Consider the following 19,821-nt stretch of genomic DNA (forward strand, 5'->3'; position numbering starts at 1 on the left):
CACCATTTGAAAGTTTCAGAGACTCATTTATTCTGTGAGGACGGGGTCCATCTGTCTACTTTAGGGATTTCTTTTTACCTTCTGGAGCTCAGAGATTTGATTGCTAAAGTTCTACAGGTGCAGTTATGGTGTGCTCCTTCCCTTCCTCCTTTGGGTGGGGCAGGAAAACGCTAAAGGTTTTCCTGGGTGGCGGTTTTGCTAGTGGGGTGGGCAGCCTGGAGCGGGTTGGCCATCCTGAAGGGTAGCTCGTTGGGTAATCCTGGGGGTATTAGGCAAGAGTTAGTTTCGGGTTCTGTTAGGTAGGGAGTTTAGGCATACTGTGTAGATTGAAATGTCATGAAATAAATAAATAATGAATGTGTTCAAGAAATGTATTATGCACCTGTCTTAAATTAAAGTGGCCTTTCTTGCTCCTTGAAGAAGTGTGGACAGTGATTTCTTGCGCGAGGGGGGACCCAGGGAGAGCCAGGCGCAAGCTGGTCTTTCCCTGGGTGCGTTCGCGCGAGGGATCTGGGAGCAGGTGGGGGTGATTAGGGGAGGGCATAAAGGGAAGGCAGGCGGCTGATTAGGGAAGTGCGTAGCGAGGCAGGGGAAGGGAGGTTTCCTTTTTGCCCCACCCACCCTCCCTGTATTCCTTTAGTTAGGCTTTACTTGCGGTGCTCTAGGCGCTGCTCTGGTCTTCTGGCTTTGCCACTGTTAAGGCAGGTGTGTCTGTTCTTGTAGGAGGCGGTTTTGCTAGTGGGGTGGGCAGCCTGGAGCGAGTTGGCCATCCTGAAGGGTAGCTCGTTGGGTAATCCTGGGGGTATTAGGCAAGAGTTAGTTTCGGGTTCTGTTAGGTAGGGAGTTTAGGCATACTGTGTAGATTGAAATGTCATGAAATAAATACATAATGAATGTGTTCAAGAAATGTATTATGCACCTGTCTTAAATTAAAGTGGCCTTTCTTGCTCCTTGAAGAAGTGTGGACAGTGATTTCTTGCGCGATCGTGAGCACTCGTAAGATAACATTTTGACACATACTAGCAACTTTTATACTAGATACGTATGTTGCTATATGTTGTTTTTTTCGTAGATGTTTTGACATTAGCCCACAAACGCAACCCTGGGGTAATACGTATAAACATGCACGTATTACCGTCTCTTCCTGACTGTAATAAGGATTACTAAAATGATGAGGGGAAGTCATTTGATTTAACATTGATTTCCGTTTTTTTTAAATATTTGTAACCACCTTTTAGACACTGTACCACATTTCTCTGCAGGATTTCCGAGGTTCTGTGGTTCGTTAAAATGACGACATTGACATGCACGATATGTGCGTTAATGATGAAAAAGCTGTGATCACTAGTATTTTTGCCTGCCCTCAAGTCAGCTACCCTGATTCCAGTGAGGTGTCTTCTTGGAGGTACTGACTGCAAGACAAAGCACTGTGGCTCCTGCCTTAGATTTTGACCCCCCACTGTCGCAACTTGTATTAACAAGCAGGCAAGCAGTAGTAACAGGCCATTGTTAACTCTCGCATGAAATAGCAGAATACCCCAGCATTTATTAGTGCTTTTAACACGAGAATGTCTGTTGGTCTTATAAATGAGCTTGGTTATACATGGTATAAGGTAACAGATAGCACTTTTTTGGTAACTTGACATTGAACAATTGACCCCAGATACTAGTCGCACTTGGCTCATACATAGAGAGATTTACTTTCTCGAATTTGAGATCGGTTATTATAACACCAGACCAAGATCAATAATTTATTTTTAAGCAGAAAACTGACCTTGGGACAAGCTATTTTTCGCAATTCGGTGTTCGGCTGCTAGGTCCATACTCTGCTTTGATTGTGACGAGGAGACTTAAACAGTATGCTTGGTTTTAATCTCAAATTGGATTACTAAATGGCATATAATATACACCTACAATTATATATATATATGTCTTTTCCACAAACTGGTGGTGTTGGACTTTTTTATCCCACAGAGCGGGGACTCTAAAAAATACTTGAGCTGGTGCTGAGAGAGTTATTACTTGAGAAGCATTGGTAAGCACTTTTGACATTATTTTCTACCAATTATCTCTAGGTATGATGACGTTGGAGAGCTATGAGATAGAAATATACTGAATTTTCATTTATTATTTTTCTAGATGCAGTAACATATCATGCTTTTATGGAGGATCAGAATACTGATACAACAGAATCTGTACTGTACGTATAATTGCTCGTGTTTTGCAGTGACAACGTTTTGTTTGGGTCCTGAAGAAAGCCAGGGAGAATTTTCCTAGTGGCTGAAACATGTTGACCATTGAAACAGTGAATAATTCTTAACTGTGTCCTCTCTTTTCACCTTCATACTGTTTTTAGCAGGAAAACATATTGGAGATTGTTAGGAAAAGTGCTAGAAAGGGTTGTATCTCATCGCTGCTGCTTATCCTTTTTAAACTACATTCTTTCACCTTTTTTGCACTGCACTTTAGAACTACTCTAGATAAAAGTATAAAAAGAAAGAGTCCCTTTTGTATTTGTCTTTCCTTTTGTGAGAACCGCACAGAAGGATACAAATTATTCTCTCTGTTCCCCTCAGTGAACAAAGAGGGCCGGGAGAAAGTTGTTTGGCTTCTCAGATGATGAGACTGGGCACATGATTGTGTATTGATGGGACACCAGCCATTCTGAGGTGGTTCTTGAGTACATTTTCTCTGTTTCTCTCTGCTTTCATTGCTCTACATAATACTAATCAGCAGTTTGGGCTGTTAGTGCCTTTTATACCCAACACCCTGACCAGCGCCGAACACCTGCATTTCCAGATCCACACCAACCCGAACACCACCCTCAGAGGCACCCTGATCTACCGACCCCCTGGACCACGCACACAATTCAGCGAGGACATCGCCGACTTCGTCAGCCCGCATGCCCTCCCCTCCGCTGACTACATCCTCCTGGGAGACCTCAACTTCCACCTAGAGAACAACAACGACCGCAACACCAGCACCCTGCTCGACAACCTCGCCAACTTGGGACTCAAGCAACTGGTGTCCACCCCACCCACCTCGCCGGACACACTCTCGACGCAGTCTTCTCTTCCAGCACAGACATCGACTTCAGCCACGCCACAGAGCTTCAATGGACGGACCACAGCTGCGTCCATTTCACCTTCAAGAGAACGACGACCCACCAACACCAGCAACAGGCCGCCCACAGAAGCTGGAACAAGATCACAGCAGACCAGCTCGCCACCTCCCTGAGCCAGCACCCTCCTGCCAGCTCAGCGAACCCCAGCCAGGCCGCCGACAACCTCACGAAGTGGATCAGCAACTGCGCGGACGAACTCGCCCCACTGAGGACCCCGCCTAGCAGACCCGGCAGCAAGAAGGCGCCATGGTTCACCGACGAACTCAAGAGCTCCAAGAAGAACTGCCGAGCCCTCGAGAAAGTCTGGAGAAAGGAACCGACACCGGACAACAGGACCTCCTTCAAACTTGCCACCCGGAAACACCACCAGCTGATCCGCGCCGCCAAGAAAACAGCATTCAAGGACCGGTTGAACAACAACGCACACAACTGCAAGGAACTCTTCAACATCGTGAAAGAGCTCTCCAACCCCAGCGCAGGAAACAACGACATCACCCCATCGCAAGACCTCTGCAACTCCCTCGCTTCATACTTCCACAACAAGATCGCGGACATACACAACAGCTTCTACAACCAACCAACGCACACCATGACCGACCAACCACCCCCCACCACCACCCTCCACGCCTGGACCCCGATCAGCACTGAAGACACCATCCGCACGATGAACTCCATCCACTCCGGATCACCGACCGACCCCTGCCCTCACCACGTCTTCAACAAGGCCGACGCTGTCATAGCACCCCACCTGCGAGACATCATCAACACATCCTTCGACACCACCATCTTCCCTGAGAGCTGGAAACACGCCGAACTCAGCGCTCTACTCAAGAAACCAACAGCGGACCCCACCGACCTCAAGAACTACCGCCCCATCTCGCTCCTCCCGTTTCCAGCCAAAGTCATCGAGAAGACCGTCAACAAGCAGATGGCCGCCTTCCTCGAGATTAACGGATCCCTCGACCCCTCACAGTCCGGCTTCCGTGCCAATCACAGCACCGAGACCGCCCTCATCGCCGCCACCGATGACATCCGAGCCCTGATGGACAATGGAGAAACAGCGGCCCTCATCCTCCTAGACCTCTCCGCGGCATTCGACACGGTCTGCCACCGCACCCTAGTACGGCGCCTCAGCAACATCGGAATCCAGGACAAGGCACTGGAATGGATCATCTCCTTCCTCGACGGAAGAACACAGAGAGTCCGCCTACCACCGTTCAAGTCAGAGGCCTCCGAAGTCATCTGCGGCGTCCCTCAAGGATCATCTCTGAGCCCCACCCTCTTCAACGTCTACATGAGCCCCCTCGCGGCCATCGTATGCAAACACAACCTCAGCATAATCTCCTACGCCGACGACACCCAGCTGATCCTCTCCCTGACCAACGACCCCACCGCCGCCAGAGCCAACCTGCACGAAGGGATGAAAGAGGTAGCCGAGTGGATGACGACCAGCCGCCTGAAACTGAACTCGGACAAGACGGAGGTCCTCATCCTGGGCCCCTCACCCTCCGCCTGGGACGACTCCTGGTGGCCTCCCGCCCTGGGCACCGCACCCAAACCGACAGACCATGCACGCAACCTGGGCTTCATCCTGGACTACTCCCTCTCCATGACCAGGCAAGTCAACAACGTCTCCTCGGCGTGCTTCAACATCCTACGCATGCTACGGAAGATCTTCTGGTGGATCCCCACCGAGACCAGGAAGACCGTCACCCAGGCCCTCGTCACCAGCCGACTGGACTACGGCAACGCCCTCTACGCCGGTACCACCGCCAAGCTCCAGAAGAGACTCCAGCGGATCCAGAACGCCTCAGCCAGACTCATCCTCGACATCCCACGAACCAGCCACATCTCCGGACATCTGAGAGACCTTCACTGGCTCCCCGTCAACAAAAGAATCACCTTCCGCCTCCTCACCCACGCACACAAAGCCCTACACGACCAAGGCCCGAGCTACCTCAACAGCCGGGTCAACTTCTACGCTCCCAAACACCACCTCCGATCAGCCAACCACGCCCTTGCCGCCGTCCCCCGCATCCGAAGAGCGACTACAGGAGGAAGGTCCTTCTCCTACCTGGCCGCCAAGACCTGGAACTCCCTCCCTCCCGACCTGCGCCTGACCCAAGACCACCTCTCCTTCAGGAAGAAGCTGACGACCTGGCTGTTCGAGCAGTAGCGGCACCTCCCCCCCCCCCCCCCCCCCCCCCCCCCCAGCGCCTTGAGACCCTACGGGTATGTAGCGCGCTTTATAAGTGTCATTGATTGATTGATTGATTATACTTGTTTTTCGAGGTACGGTTTTCAAAGTCCACGGATTCCATTATGTTTTGTCATTATTAGAATTAGGGGTATTGAATCCGCTTTGGACTTTACACATTCCCTCAGACCCTCTTTCTGTATATTTGCTCATTACCATTCATATACAGATGCCTACGGGATGACAAAGAGGTGTACTTACCTGGGAACTTGCACGGCCGACACTAGGAACGATTGCCGACTGGTGGAAAAGCGGAGGACGGACTTTGCGTCCGCCGCAATACCCCACCATCATAATATGGTGAGGGTATTTCACGTTACGATGGTGTAACGGTCGCCCCCTCCGGCTCGGCGGTGGCGAATGTTACGCCATCTTAATGATCCACAAACTTCCTCTCTGAGCTGGTGTACTTTGTTACTGTTTTGGGCCCATTCTAGCTGTAGTAATCATAAATGTACAGCTATAGGCTTGCATATATGTGGGAGGGTTGATATCCTTCTCTAAATCCCTTTTAGCCCTACCTAACCCACTCATTTCTCCTTCCTAATGTCCTTTCCATTAATCAAAAGTATTCACTGTTTTCCATCCGCTCCCCCGTGTCCCTTCCACATTTACAACTTAAATGATTACATAAAGGTGCAGAGACTCTGCATGCAGTTGGGGTGAAGGGATCCACAGTTATGGTGTAGTAGAGATAGTCTTAAAGTCTGCATACAGGTTTGTGAATAGTATTTTGTAGAATGTTTTCTAGTACTATGAAATGAACTAAAAATGTAGTTTCTGAAAAGGCCCCACAGCCTTATACAGCCAACAGACTCCCAAATTAGTTATATTTATCTACACTAAAGTCCAAAATGGCAATAATATACACAGTTAAAAAATGTTGAGAATAGAGTTAAGAAAAAGCCTACTGTTTTGTCCATCTTGGGAGCAGGGGTGAATAGTAGAGCAGAGGAAAAGCAAAATAGAGGTTCTACTTCTCCTGCAGAACAGAAGATCTGTAAATTAAGAAAAGAAATTAGTATTTGCCAGACAAGATATGTTCATTAAGAGGAGTGTTGAGCCTAATTTAGTATGCAATTGTTATATCATTACTTAGCGGCCAATCCAGTATTACCAATCTCGCACAACTGCCTACAAGTATCTGAATGATTGATCACCCAAGCGATAGAAAAGTTTATTTATTTCAACATTATAATTCATATCCACCACAAGTTAACAACAATTAGGGGTTTATTTGGAAGAGGCCTGCACCACTGGAGCATCACTGATTTTTATGCTCTGGTGGCACAAGCCTCTCAATCATATCTACGAGGTGATGCAAAGCAGCCTGTGTGGCTTTACATGGCCTCATAGATAAGGAGTAAGGCAAGGCAATGCACTGTGCTGCATTACTCTGCCTCAAGGAGGCATTCCAAGGGCATTGCAATGGGAGTTCCCACACAACACCCATGGATTTTGATGCAGCCCCAGATTTCTAAAATCACATAAACCTGGGGAAGAACCAAAATTGCATGCCTCCCGAGAGCAGGCATAATGAAGAGAAATATTTTCATTTCTCTTTGTTCATTCCTCATTCCATGCATGCTGCATCCTCCATATATTGTTTTTATGCAGGAAGGAACCCCTTCCTTCACCAAAACGGTCCTGTGAACAACGCAGACACCAATACATCTAGGTGTAAATGTGTCTGCATTGGCGCTCGGCACCAAATTGTGGACCGGTGCTGGCTGAAAGGACAGTAATGTACTGTATCTTATAAGTACGGTGCATTCCTGTCCTTTCAAATTGGCATAGGGCAGTGTACCAAAAAGACTAGCAGCACTGCCCTACATCAATTTGTTGTAAATATGTCCCTTAGTATTTACCATTTGAGTTACAAGTCTGTATAGTTATAAATAACACCTCTCTTCTTTCCATTTCCAGTCCACAGTGGTAGGTCTCTACAAGTCATCCTGTTTCCCACAGAAGTAGATGGGCTTTGTTTCTTCCACAGGTTGTTGTAAAGACTTGTAAATTGCATTTCTTCTTCCAAAAAACTTTATCTATTGAACAAAAAAATTAAAAAGTATTTCCTTTTATAGCCTTGGTAAACAGAGACGTATCAGAAAAATCAAGAAATGCTGGTGTGCAAATTACAGAAATGCTGATTAAATAACACTCCTAGTGTTCCTACCGAATCAAATGATCTCCCAAGCAAGATATACCAAATGTACCAAAGCTAAGACATCCTTTCTATCACATAATTCATCAGGTGGCATTTATTCATGCATGTTGCACATTCTAGTCTCCGCAATCGGGGCAGACAACTCTGACATAAAAATATAGGACACTCAGTATGAATTGATGAATTGCGAAATTATGCACAAGAAGTTTGTTACTTGATCACTGGTCACGTGTCTGTCATGAGTTGGTTTGACTGAATAGAGGTCTCCTTCATTGCTTCACCAACTAATTCCACCACTTAATGGTACTGCGCTGACATAGCAGCAGTGGGAAAATAGGTTCAGCTTGGAACTTCTCATTTTAGACAGGGAGTCTTCACAAATTGCAGAAACCCCTCTACTTCCATCAAAATTAAATGTCGGAAGGTCAATAACAAATGTTTTGTCCAGATTCCCACTGTACAAATGGACTACCTCATTGGTCCAGTGGTATATTGATTCCTTGCTAGATATAGATTTGATACTGAGTTGTTTTGCAATGATGCCTCCAACTAAATGTGAATAAGGATTAGCAGGTAAGCTGCTTGGATACTTTGACGTGACTATCACTTTATTCCTCTTTAAGTTATAACATGCTAAGGTTGCTGTGGTTGATTGAATACTATTAGTATAAATCATAGGACTGCATTTCATTACAACATTTCCTTCTTCCTCACCACTATTGCTGTCAATATGTTCAACTTCGAATCTATCTCCAGCAACAATCCTTTTGAGGCACTCTTCCCACATGATTCCATGTTTAACTTTCAGATAGGCCAGTTGAACTTCTGTAGTATAATATACACCTGGCTTACAATAAAGCACTGGTTTTTGGCAAAGTGACAAATCTGAGATATATACTCTTCATATATCATAAGTGTGAAGAAGTGACAATCTGGGAAGGTGAGCTTCGTTGTTAAGACATTGTCTGAAGAAAATGCTGAGGTGGAAATAGTTGGTTGAGTTGAGCTCTCTATAGGGTGGACAGTGACAGTTGAGGGGTTTGGTGTTTGTTGTAGGTTTTAGGGCACTTAAGAAGATGGAAGCAGGAGTATATGTTGTTATGAATCACTCAGAGCTGGTTGAATAGTGGTGATCTGCTCTTTATCTGTGCCAATCTCCACATGAACAAACACTGGCTCATCATCATCTTCCTCATTTCCAAGGCAATTTGGAATCTTATATTTCCTTTGTGTGTTGAAGCAGGTCTTGGATAGGGGCCAATCCATGCAAAGATCATCAGAAGCAGGACTTATCCTCTTAACTGCTTGACCTTTATCCCTATCTAGTACTGAGCCCTGTTTTGACTATTTGGGGTAGTTCATGCTTAGGGCTACATAACCTATTTCCCACATGAGGTATACACACCAAAATAGCACCTTTTGTTCAAATAGCCTGGGAATTCTAAAGATACAAAGGGTTTGTGGATTGCTATGAAGGGGACCGAAGAAATAGGCAAAATATATCTTAATTTAGAGTTTTTAGAGAAAAATAGAAAAATGGTGCTCTAGATAAGTGTGTGGATGTTTTCCCTAAAAATTGAATCAACTAACCGTTTGCTGTACTAAAGTCACTATCTTCCTAGCTTTAAAGAACATGAAGAGTTGAATTTAAAGAAAATACTTCAGTTCTGGCATTTTTCAAAGCAGTGGCCATTTTTTCCTATTTTCTGTGCTCTTAACCAACTTCCAGTTTGTGGTGGAAACCAGTGTAGAAACCCATGATTTATCCAGGAAAGCTATAGATTTATGAAAAGTACACAAAATGCAAAATTCAGCAGGTGGTCATATATTGTCATAAGGCCTAGACCTCCCTGGTACAACTGTGCATTCATTTGGATGATATAAATGTCAGGATTGTGCAAGATTGATTCTGTGCACCCACTCAGAATATGTTGGCTTATAGTCCGGCTAGCTATATGTTGGCTTATAGTCCGGCTAGCTCAAGGTGCTGCATCTGCACCACTAACCTTACAGGGTAACAAATGTGTGCTCAACCTTAGAACATTATAACCCTGATCCCCTAACGAAATCATAGTAACAGATCTAGAACTTGTTTGTTTGGACTCTCATGCCTACCCAAAGAAATACACAAGAGTTAAAGCATTGCAATTATTGTAAAAAATATGTGCTGTGATAATTGGTATAAATAATCAAAGTAGCACAATTATCATTATGAGAATAGTGAAAAAGATTAACAATTCCACTATTGTGCTAAAATAGTGAATATATGCTGCATATAAATACTGCCTGTAGTGTACTCCAGCCTAGCGCTCCCAAAACTAGTGTTCACTAGGGCGGGTAATCTGTAAATCTCTGCCAGGTGGTCTAACTCCCTTTGATGTGGTAGATGTCATCAGGCAGTCCATCTTGTTTTAGAGCTGGACATCCCTAGTTTTGGTAAACCGGAATCAGCTGCCATGGAATTCTGGCATTCAGTGACCTTGCAGTGTCAGCTGATTGCTCCTCTGTCGTAAACAAATACGTGGTTCAGTAGATACAATAAACAGCACCCATGTGGCCCTGTAAGGCTGCAATTGATTATTATAGCTTTAGAGCTTCATTGTCTACTGGACAATAACAACGACATCTTAATCCCGTGTACTGAATCTTCAAGGTGTCGCAATAGTGTGCATAGGAAGTGAAAATGTAAGCAATACCAGTTAAGAGAATGTTATCCTGCATTGTTACACATGCACATGTATGTCAGAAGTCATTGCATGAAAAAGAAGTATTTAATAAAAATGAGTATGTAAATGGTGGTTTTCCTTACCAGGCCTATCCTGACCTTTTGACATCCACTCCTTTGATGTTAGTCGATAAAATCTATCTCTAGAGAAATGCTAAAATACAAGAGGCAATAAGTATACAAAAGCATCATGCCTTTTTAATAGCAAAGAGCATAGAGAAAGCCATTGAACGTTCTTTAAAAAGTTGTATTAAAAGCCATTTCACATTGAAAAGATAGCTGAATTAAAAAGTCCCTCAACTCCAAACTGCTGGATAATTTGTGTTAAGAGCGGTGGATGAAACATTGATGTTGCAAGCATCCACAGATGATGTTCCCAGAGGCACCCAGTGGATCAGATTCATAAAACACAAATTCTCATGCATCCACTTCAGCAGCTGCTGAAAGAGGAGCAGCCAGGGCAGGAGCCGCAGGTGCCGAATCAAGTTCCACATTACTAGGAGCATAAGCATTCCAGAAGGGCTCACCGCATGCATTGGAAGCAACAGCAAGCACAAGGGAGGACAGTACAAATGGTCATTAATGGGCTCCCCAGTAGGCCAATGTCTCAGAACTGAACCAGTTGCATTCCTACGCATCTGTCCAGGGCGCACACAAAAGTTCACAGAAGACAGCAGAATATGGGCTGTATGCAATGTAGCCTCACAGGATGAAAGGGCAAGAACCTGTGTTTATTTAGTTCCTGATCAAGGATGTGCCTAAACACTGTATCATGCATTCACGACACAGGAGCAAATGTGTAAGTGGTAGTTCCTTTTGGCTTTTTGATGGGACCTCCATTGCGGACCAGAAAAAGTAAAAGGAAAGTCCTGTTAATCAGGAACACAACCAGCCGTAGTCTTCCAAAAATGCTTCCCAGCAGAGTGTATGAATGATTGAATAACTCCAAAGACTGTCTGGAAGGTACTAACCAATGCAGAGCAAATTGTCTCAAAAAAGATGCCACTCCTGTGGTATTATACATGTTACAAATGCGATGCACCAGTTACCCTAAATGGTGTGGGAAATTAGTGCAGAGTAGAGATGTATCTCAGATGACGGCCTTGCAATTTGAAGATTAAACATCTCTGTCCCGATTCACAGAACTAACTTAAGAGAAGATCCTAAACTTACTATCATTTTGGTATTCACATAAGGCACTTACTCAATATGGTATTCACAGAAGGCACTTACTCATTTCGGTATTCACAGAAGTTAGGAGTCCTAACTTTAGGACTCCTCAATGCCTTCTGTGAATACCAAAAGTTTTAAAGTTCGGATTCTTCTCAGTTTAGGAGTAGTAAAGTCTAACTTTACTACTCCTAAACTGAGAAAAATCCTAACTTTAAGACTTTCGGTATTCACAGAAGGCATTTAGGAGTCCTAAAGTTAGGACTCTTAACTTCTGTGATTACCAAAATGAGTAAGTGCCTTCTGTGAATATCAAAATGGTAGTAAGTTTAGGATTTTGTTTTAAGTTAGTTCTGTGAATTGGGCCCCTCCTTTGCAAATGTTAAGGCCTCATCCTTCTGGAACAATAAGGCATTCAATCTGGTCGTCGAAAAAGGTTTCAAATTTGCACTTTGATGCTTTGAGCAAAGAGTCACCTCCCTAACTGTACAGGCAGGTGGAAACTGGTCACAACTGCTGAAACCATTACCAGGTTTCAGAAATTCTGATCTTTCAACACCAAATAACTCTGATTTAAGAGCAATCTGAAAAACCAGACGGAACGCAGCAGTTGGAAAACCATTCAGATAACAGGACAACACATTACATGCACCATGAAGAGTAATCTCCCTTTACAAAAAGGAATGTTCTAAAGTATTCCTGCAGTCAGTCTTCTAATAAAGTCTTCAGCCTTGCCATTACTACTGCGATATCCAAAAGGTATGATCTGTCACTCATGCACATATCCTTCTCCATGTTTGTAGCTGTTTACTTGATGGGGTTGTAAGCAGTATTGGAAGTAAAATATCGAAATTGGCAAGGAATAAGCTTATGGATTTTCCAATCTGCGGAAGGTATTTCTGCAACAGTGAATGGTAATGTCTCCTACTTTTCTATACGTAACATGGTGTATATTGCATCTTTTCATGCCATGATGGTTTGTTTCATTAGATGGCAAGGTTAAAACAAGGTAGTCGCATTAAAGTGTTACCATGGTACATAACGTCATAAAGTGTCTGAAGTGTCAAGCTCAGTAACCTAATCGATCTAAGCTGTGACTACCCATGTTGTAAAGCTGACATGCCATTCTGTCTATTACAGATGACATTAAGTTAACCAGAGAGTACATCCTAGTGGACAATGTGGGTTTACGATAATCAACTTTGGCTAGATCCCTTGCTATATTTTCCCTGTCAATTTTAGGCAATCTCATAGCAGCATCCTGCTGGGATACTTTCCACAAGAAGCCCTTTTTGTGTGGTTTTCGATGACCTAATATCTAGTCCTGTAGTCTCATGTCATCTGAAAGAAGGGCAAAGTGTTGTTCTACCTAAGACAATGTTGAAGTATTTACCCAATCAAGGCACAAGTTCTTAACAATGTAAGTTGTTACCAACCCTGAGTGTAGTATCTACGCATAATGTAGGTCGAGCCTGCTGGTATTAAGCCCTTTGATTTCAGCCAGGATTCATGCATGACATTCATTAGTATCTACTGGCCACACCAGTCATCCCCTGATTTGTCCCTGAGGATTGCATGAACTGTTTGCACACTTGGTGTCTAATATTTCCTCTGTGTTCTTTGTGAACCTTTGCCAGTTTGTAAAAGGAGCAAATGTTTGATGTATTTCAATCTTTTTTTTCAACCAGGCAAAGACATGATGTCTGCTGCACAGTTTTGTTCAGGAAAATTAGTTGATATGGTATTTGACATGTTCAGGATCATTTCTTGTTCTCCTGAACCTGCCAATCATTAGTTCCCCGAATGGATTTTAATTCGACAGTGGCTCTCCAAAAGTCAAAGCATACTTACCACCTCAATTCTCAGTCTGGTATAAGCGGGGTAGTGGAAGACGCAACTTTAGTTGTAGCTTCCCCTCTATGTACTCTAGATACGTCTAGCTTACAAAGCTTCTTGCCTGGTCGGCACTCTACGAGATCTGTGCCCAACCCAGGTGCCTCAATGGAGCCGGGTCGAAACAATGTTAGAATCCCCCAATCTTCAGGTTGTGGTTCAAACCCTATAATAATAATGGACCTTTGTGTCAAACTAATCTCCTTAAACATAGCGGGCCTAGTGAGTAAAACAGGCACTACTGTATGGTCTGCTTTCGTAGAAACTCAGGACATTGTCTTCATGCAGGAAACTTTGGCTACTGAGAAGGTTTTCCGCACAGGCTCTCTAAACTTTTCCAAACCGGCTGAGCAGAGTCAGCGAGGTCGGCCCAAAGGAGGACTGACCATATGGGTAAGACAGTCCCTTCAATTCAGGCTGGAGGAGATCCATAAAGAATCTAGGGATGTCCTCATTATTAAGCTGTTCAAGGGGTGTCTCCCAGCCATGCCATTAATTAACGTGTATTCCAGAGGAAATCAGGGGGTAAAGTCACCAAAACGGTTGCCACTCTAGATTCCTATTTGACTAAGAATCAGGGGATCGTTCCAGTCCTCATAGTGGGAGATTTTAATTGCACGTTTGAACCCCTCAATATCCATGACATGAATTTTTGTACAGAAGAGGATGATTTGTGGTTTATTCCCACACTTGATCTACCTCCAATAAAAAAAAAATGGTCCAGTGCGGCGTTACAAATGAATCTCTTTTGTATGGAACAAGGGGTGAGAGCAGCTAACGGGCGCACCAACTTTGACAAAAGAGGGATGGTAACCTTTGTTAGCGGCCAACGCGCAAGTAGGATTGACTTATTTTTGCCCACCAAAGAACTCTGGCCGTGTTTAATGGATATGGAGGTAATAGTCCGTGTTGAAAGCGATCACAATTTGTTGCTCCTTTCATTATACCGCATTGACACATTGCCCGTAGAGGGTTTGGTTAGTAGCCCAGTCCATGCTGAGGCGTATGTGACTAACGATACACGTCGCCTCAAATGGTCTAAGGTGGCATTAGATGCGAAGATCATGTCCCAGATGAATATGTTGGCTTCTAGTGCTATAGAAACCCTTAAGGCAGAGGCAGCTCAAGATGTACAAAGTGATGGAGCAGTGGACGTCCACGAGCACCTTTTTAATGATCTTAAAATGTTTTTCATTGCAAAAAATAAAATATCGAACAAACTGCCACGTTCTAAATCGGTGGAGTGGTACAATTCATCATGTAGGACAGCATACAGATTGTTAGCTGCGGCAATAAGATCTAAAGATAGGGCTGTAATAAATAAAACTAGGGCTTTATACAAAGCAGCGCAAATAACAGCTAAAAGGGACTGGGATGAGGAGCATTGGGCAGCACTGTTGGAGGCAAGTTCAAGGAGAGACATGACCACATTTTGGCACCTGGTGAAATGGGCCAATGGCGCTTCGACTAATGTACCATCTAATCATGTGGAGCCGCAGCAGTGGGTATCCTATTTTGAAGGTCAATTTACCTGTGACTCCGCTACCAGTCCCATTACAAGTATCCTTCCAGATAGCCCAGCTCTAGAGATAACTAAGCTGGAAGTTGAAAATGCCCTGCGCAGGGTTCCCGAGGGCAGGGCGCTGGGGCTCGACTGCATACCCACAGATTTGTTTCTCCAAAACACAGGACTATGGGCTGAGTACATCCGGCTCCTAGTGAATGCCATTGCCAAAGGAGCTCGTATACCATGTACCTGGCCGGGGGCAGTGATTTTGCCCATCTTTAAAAAAGGCGATAGATTCCAACCTTCCAACTATAGGCCCATCAGCCTTATTGACTGTATCCAAAAAGTCGCTGCTAGGGTTGTGCTGTGCAAAATTTAGGCCTGGCTGGATGATTCTGCCATACTCTCAAACTTGCAGGCTGAATTCAGACAATGTACTAGCACGGTGGACTCTAGGGAAGAGTACTATCTATGAGGTTCATTTTTCTATACTGGCGCACTGTGACTCTAGGGAAGAGTACTATCTAGGCAGCTTTTGTGGATCTTAAGTCTGCATTCAACTTGGTCCCTCGTAACAAGATGTGGAGCACATTACAACATTTGGGCATGCCACCAGACCTGCTGGCTTTTGTGGTGAAACTATACTTCAACAATTTTGCCCAGGAGATGGGATGAGAGGGGTCATATCACGCAAATATTTCCGTTTGACAGAGGGGTGAGACAAGGTTGTGTCCTTGGCCCCACCCTCTTTTCAATCTATATAAACTGGGTGGAAAATCATTTTAAGGATTCCCCCACCGATGCGCCCATATTAGCAGGAAATAAGATTCCATTATTAATGTTTACGGACGACGCCCTTATACTTTCTAAACCCAGACAGGGTCTCCAACGAGCCCTGGCCAGATTTGAGGAGTTCTGTCAGGATCATGAACTTGTTGTCCATGTCAACCAAGTACATGGTACTGACGAACTCCCCAAAAGCTGTTGGTGCTGTCCGCATGAATGAGGGTATCCTTGAACAAACCCAGACCTTCTCCTACCTTGGCATTATAGTAGATAGGAAGGTCGCCTGGAAACCACAGGTCACCCAACAAGCGGTTAGACACGCTCAACTTGCGGGAGCCCTATTGCAGGAACACAGGCAGTCCCACACAAAACCCATTGCACCGGTGCTTCAGCTTTACAAGTCCAAAATCGGTGCTTCAATATTATATGGAGCCAAACTGTGGGGCTATGCAAATGTTGACTGTCTAGTTGTGGCCCAGAACAAATTTCTTCGTTCCATAATAGGCCTCCCCCAGTCAATCCCTTTAACCTCTTAAGCGCTGCGCCTACACCAGCGGCCGACGGCACCACTACCTCGGGAGTGCTGCCGTCGGCCGTTGGATGTTCCAACTGCACCTGCGCAATGGAACGTTCAGCACTGGAGCTGGACGTTCCAAAGCAGCTAAGGTGTTAGTCACCCTGTTAATGGATTTAGGATGTAATTCCTTTAGAGAAGTGGTACATTACAGGTTGGTGTCCTACTGGAGAAGACTATGGGTGACCCCAGAACTCATCCATTATGCCAAAGCTTTTCAGGAAGTGAGGGACTTGGATGTTAATAAGAAATTGGGGTGGTTCCGGACAGTTTGAAACATACTGTCAGACATGGGTTTGCCTCAAAATCTGAGTTTAAAGCCGTTTACTGGGCCATGGTTAACATGAGGCACATTCAGTCCTCCTCTGGCAGTTCTCTCTCCAGTGCCTTTTTAGACTATAAGCAGAAGCCTAAACTAGAGGAGTACTGGGATATTATTTCTTTGACCTGTGATAGGAAGCTGTTCCACCAGTTCAGGGTGGGGACGCTCCCTACCAACGAGTTTATGAACAAGTGGGCTAACTCTCATTCCAGCAACTGCCCATTTTGTGTTGGCACTGTAGAAAGTATAGGTCACCTGTTTTTTGCATGCCTTACTTATAGTAAACCAAGGAGGAGATGGTTGAAACCAACGTGCGCCAATTTGGGTATTAAGTCTACTATGGAGGTCCTTCGAATTTTCAAATCTTCTGTGGAGGTTCCAGTTGTGGTAGCCATAGCGAAGTATCTAGGGTGGGTTTGGGTGCTTCGCAGGAAAGAGAAAAACGTAGCTGCTAAGGCTCATTCCGAGTAAGGCCCCTTCTTACCTGAAGCATTTATCTGTGTTAAATTTTTCTGATTAATTGTACCATACACTTTTGCCTAGAGCTTAATTTTAGAAATGAACTGGTTTTTTTTTAGTAGTTTTTATAGATCATGTTACAATGTTATTAACACATTTTATTTACTAAATTTTAAAAATATTTTTAACTTAACATAGGTGCTAGACTGTATATACTGCTTAGGTGCTAGACTGTATATACTGCTTTATTTCAATTCAGGAGCTGCCTACTTATTGTTTATTAATATGTATTTGGTACACGTGTTCTAACTTTTGTGACTTTACATATATCGAAATAAAGTTCTAAATGAAAAGAAAGGATACAGAATATGCTACTAATGGAGAAGGCAGCCGGGTTTAAAGAAGGATTGCACCGCCTAGTGTAGTCGCTATTCTTTTGAAATATTGCCCGCCTCAAATGGCCAGCTGCCAAATTACCAAAAAGTAAAACATTCAAACAGGGGGTATTAGAGCCAACATGTAAATAGAGTACATGATAAAGGTGCAAATAAGTCCACTTTGTTGTTTGCAGCCTTTGGCATGTCTTTATTCTAAGAATGCTGGATGGTTCATAGAAGCACAGCCAACGCGTGTTGCCCAAACATGGGCTTCTTCAGGGCTGTAATATCATACAACATGTACATATGTAGGAATCTCGTCACGTAGTATAATTGTAGTGCCCTTAAAAAAGTGACAATTGGTCTCAAGTGCTTGTGCCGAAAGAGCAAAGGAAATCTGGAAACTAGGGTGGAAAAAGAGTAAGGAAGGAAAAGGATTCATAGTGAGAGTAAGTGGTGAGAATGCAGTTGTGTAATAGTATTTGTGTAATAGTCCACAGAAAGGAAGGGGAGTAAAGAGAAAGTGTAGTGGTAGTGTCATCATAATTCAGAGTCAAATACACACCTCTGTAGGGAGAAAATAGCATGGGCTGGTCCATGTGAAGTTAGAGGGTGGGGAGTGTCCGAAGAATGACCGACATGGAAAGTAAGAAACGCTCGGATACAATACTGCATCCTTCATGAAGAAGTGAAGCCTATAGTACGTCTAAGTGAGCTTACTGGTCAAAGGGTGCTGTACCCTTGCCAAGTAAAAAAGGTTCCGCTAACCTGCTGGTCTGTGTCAGGAGGTGGAGTAGAAGAAGTATCCTGAACAATAAAAAGGATGGTTATAGGAGAAGGGATGTAGCTGATCAGAAAGTGAGGTATGGGAAGTGCGAGTTGTGAATAAAATTTACCTCAAGGAAATTAATCAGTGGTCCAAAGGTCAGCAACCATGGTTATCAGGCTTTTTCGCGATTGTCCGTGTCAGAGGCAAGGAGTAACTGTGAATGAGAGGAAGGGGGCCTGTATTGGATGGGTGTAGAGTAACAAGGCAAAAAGAAGGTCTATGGTGAAAAATACCCACAAGTGGGCATGACGAGACCAAAAGAATCCGCTGGTGTGGGAGCACACGTATAAAGTTACCCGTCATGTCAGCGTCCGTGAGGATATAAGTGATGGCCAAAATGAGTTGATGATGAAAGGCACACGTATTAAAGTCACCACAGTGTGTACCATAACAGCGTTCACGAGGCTAAAAGCATGTGCCCAAATTGGATTAAACGTGAAGGCGCACGTATTAAAGGTAAAAAAACAAGTGTGTAAGCATGCGTAATCTACAGCACTTGTAAATGCTGGCGATGAAGTGGAAGAGACAATAATATGGTGATGCATAGAATGCTAAAGATGGTCCCAGTGATGAATGAGCATATCACAATATGAGTAGTTGCATAGACTGGGATGCAGCGTGTGCCCGAAATAGCAGGGAATGACAAAACTCGTGAGTGAAAGCGAAGCAGTTTAAAAAGAGTGATGCTAAAAAGAGTACCTTGCTATACGTCGGCTTGGTAAAGGGTGAGCGCATTTGCATTAAGGTCAAAGGCGGCATGTCCTCGACAAGGCAGAGTAATAAAAAGTAACGTCACGTCACCCCTCTAAGAGCCCAATACAGTGTTATCTTGGTGATTCAGCATGCGGTTGCTAGGAGCTGTGAAAGGTCTCTGCATTAATGGGTACACATAAGTATATAAGGTAGTCCAGGGTTAGGAAGGTGAGGGTCTTGTAAGGTAATCTAAGCGTGCCCAAAGAAACATTGCTCTATTCACACATATGCAACATGGCAAGCATGTCCAGTAGGACAGCCAGTACAAAAGACGCAAGCGCTGAGTCGCGAATGAACGCTCGAGTAAAGCCTGTATCAAAGTCCCATCCTACCCCTAACTTGAATAAGCGTAGAAAGAACGATCCGTGTTTGGTGGCGTCAGCTACTGCGTGGCGAGGAGAGAGTCCATTGCCCATGAAGAGGGCAAAATCAGTGTCTACCTAGTGTAGTGCTTCCGGTGCATGACCGGTAGAGTACTACCGGTATGGGGTTCGAAGTCAAAACCCAACTGGTCCGCTAACCCTGGCAGCCATGGGCCCACAGGGCATTGATGGCCCGCTCTCCTGTCGGAGCACAGCCACGACATGTCCTAGCATGTTTCTTGAACTTCCTACACAGAGATATGATCCTTAGGGAAGCCAGAAAGCTTGGGGAGATCCGGCAAAAAAACAAATGCATAATGATTTCCCCAGATTACAATAGGGAGGTGCAGAAGTAGAGATGTACATTTGACTCCATAAATGCCAAACTACGAGATCTTAAAATTCAGTACATGTAACTCTTCCCCGCAAAACTGAAAGTGCTATTCATAGGCATATCCCACTTCTGCCAGACGCCAGAGAAGGCGTGGCACTTGCTGGAGGAGTGTCCTACACTGG

Source organism: Lissotriton vulgaris, chromosome 3_1 (genome assembly GCF_964263255.1).
Source record: "Lissotriton vulgaris chromosome 3_1, aLisVul1.2, whole genome shotgun sequence".
Lineage (NCBI taxonomy): Eukaryota > Metazoa > Chordata > Amphibia > Caudata > Salamandridae > Lissotriton > Lissotriton vulgaris.